We start from the raw sequence: 2,971 nt of genomic DNA on the forward strand, positions 1-2,971 counted from the left end.
AGTGGGAGGCATCGGAAAGAATTCAATAGGCAAAGTTGTATTCTAGATGTCAGCAAAGGTACAACCCAAGTCAGAGGCAAAGCTGAATTTTTTGTTGTTCTCTGAAGTCCTATCTGACTCTTCACAATTCTATTTGGGGTTTTCTTGGCAAGGATACTAAAGTGGTTTGCCATTTCCTTCTCCAGCTCATTTTACAGATGTGGAACTGAGGCAGACAGGGTTAAATGACTTGCCTTAGATCACGTGGCTAGTATCGGAGGCTGGATTTGAACCCACATCTTCCTGACTCCAGGCCCAGCGCTCTATCCACTGTGCCATTCAGCTGCCCAAAGAAGCTAAACTTTGGCTTTCTTAAAAATAAGTGCTCGTAGCTTCAATTTTTTTTTCCCCATTTACAGCTGGGATCCATATGTAGTTAAAAGTTACAGGCTAAATTTTCATTTATTCATCCTAAGTAAGATAGAGAGGTAACATTGAGGATCTCAGAATTAGAGTTAAGACCTAAAGGTCCTAATGTATCTTTATAATTATCTACATGCACACACACAAGAATTATTCTGAATACTAGCGTATAATCATCTCTAAAGTGACTAAAATTTTGAAAGGAGGGAAAAGCCGTAGCACCAAGACCAAGTTGTTAAGAAAATTCTTTTTTCGGTATCTATAGGCATATGAAAAAATGCTCTAAATCACTACTGATTAGAGAAATGCAAATCAAAACAATTCTTAGGTACCACCTCTCTCCTATCAAATTGGCTAAAATGACAAAACAGGAAAATGATAAATGCTGGAGAGGATGTGGGAAAATTAGAACACTGTTACACTGCTGGTGGAGTTGTGAACTGATCCAGCCATTCTGGAGAGCAATTTGGAACTATGCCCAAAGGGCTGTAAGAATGTTCATACTCTTTGACCCAGCAATACCACTTCTAGGGCTGTAGGCCAAAGAGATCACACAAGTGGGAAAAGGACCCGTATGTATAAAAAATACTTACAGTGGCTCTTTTTGTAGTAGCAAAGAATTGGAAATCAAGGGGAATGGAAAACTGTTGTGCAATAAGAAATGGGGAAGATACGGACTTCATAACAACGTGGAAAAACCTACATGACATAATGCTGAGCGAGCGGAGCAGAACCAGGAGAACATTATACACAACCACAGATATATGGATTCTGTGATGACTAACCCTGACAGACTTTGCTCTTCTCAGCAATAAAAGGTGCAAAGACAACTCCAAAGGACTCCCAATAGAGAGTGCTGTCTACATCCAAAGAAAGAACTGTGGAGTCTGAATGCTGATTGAAGCAAACTGTTTGCTCTTTCTTTTCTCTTTTTGTTTTTTTTTTGTTTGTTTTGTTTCTTCTTTCTCCTGATTCATTCCATTGGTCATAATTCTTCTTTACAACTTGACTATTGTGTAAATAAGTTTGATGTGAAGTTGTATATAGAAAATATATTGGATTCTATGCTGTCTTGGGGAGGGAGGGAGGGGAGGAAGAAAATCTGGAACTCAGGATCATGCGGAACTGAGTGTTGTAAACTAAAAATAAAAAATCTTAGTAACAAAATAAGATAAAAAGAAAAAAAAAAGAAAATTCTTTTTCTTCCCACTGGGAAATATTTGATTATCTTTTTTTCCTTTTCTTAGTTTTCAACATTCACTTTTATAAGATTTTGAGTTCTAAAATTTCCCCCCTCCCCAAGGGGGCATGCAATCTGATATAGGCTATATGTGCAATCATGTTAACATTAAAGAAAATTCTAATAAAAGGTCAGGTATTAAGTAGTTAGCTCTTGGGTGGCAAGAGTATCCCTAAAACTTCAGTGTTCATAGCCTGAGCTCATCCCCACCTAGTCCCAATAACTAACTACTCTTCACTCAACCCCTCCTGCCTCCAATTAACAAAAAGCATTTTAAAAACTGTCAACATCCTAGTATTTAAAAATTTAGGTAATGCACCCCAACGTGGAAAGCAGGACCCTTACCTTGGTCAGCTGCCACCACCCTTGGGCAAGGAAGTTACGGGAGTTAAGTTACAATCTGCATTAGGGCAATGTTGAATCTGATACCAACAAAATTTAAATAGGAAAACATTAAGTGTCTCACATCACACCCACAGTCCCTCATGTCTGCAAAGGGAAAGATGCATTCTCAAAAAAAAAAAAGTGAGGGGAGAGAGGCAGAAGGTAAAGTGTCATTGCTCTTCCCATTTGTATTAGTCATAGTATAGATTGTTTTCCTGATTCAACCGTTTGCCTCATATCAAGTAGCAGTCTTTTTCGTACATAAATCAGGAAGTCTGTGACTTCTCAACCTTCAAACGTACAGCTCTTTCCACTGATACAATCCACGCTCAGTTCACATTCACAAGACAGTGGGACATGGAAATGCCATGTATAAATAGTAACAGGAAATTATATAAGCACACTAGCACAGTGGGCTATATACATATGCTACAGAGAAGAGATAGCTCTGCTCAAAAAAATCCTTTTCACACAATCCTGTGACCAGTTTTGGAATTATTCAAGTAAACAGCCAGGTCCCACAACAGCTTCAAGCATACAAGAAATAACATCCTTCATATTTATTTTCACATGCTTGGCAAAATGCCTGGGAACTAAAACAAGACACTGTGAATTAAAATATAAGCTGTTTCAAATTAACATTCAATGACTAGGCCTATGTTTTCAATCTCTGGAGGACTTATAAAAAGAGCAAAGCAACTCAAACTTGGAGTATGTCCAGGGCACAAACTGAAAAATTATCTCCAAGCACTGACAATTTCTGCCCTCAAGTCTCATTACTCCTTGGGGATAAAATAATGTATTGAGAACTTAAAACTTTAGGTTCAAGAAACCTAAAGCAAATGTGAGTATCTTGAGGAAATGGTTCTGCAGGCTCCTCTCCCCTCCTCACTCACATTATACATTATTACTTCAGTAGTAAAGAGGCAACAAAGAGGCAGAGAC

The sequence above is a fragment of the Trichosurus vulpecula genome, chromosome 2 (genome assembly GCF_011100635.1).
Source record: "Trichosurus vulpecula isolate mTriVul1 chromosome 2, mTriVul1.pri, whole genome shotgun sequence".
NCBI lineage: Eukaryota > Metazoa > Chordata > Mammalia > Diprotodontia > Phalangeridae > Trichosurus > Trichosurus vulpecula.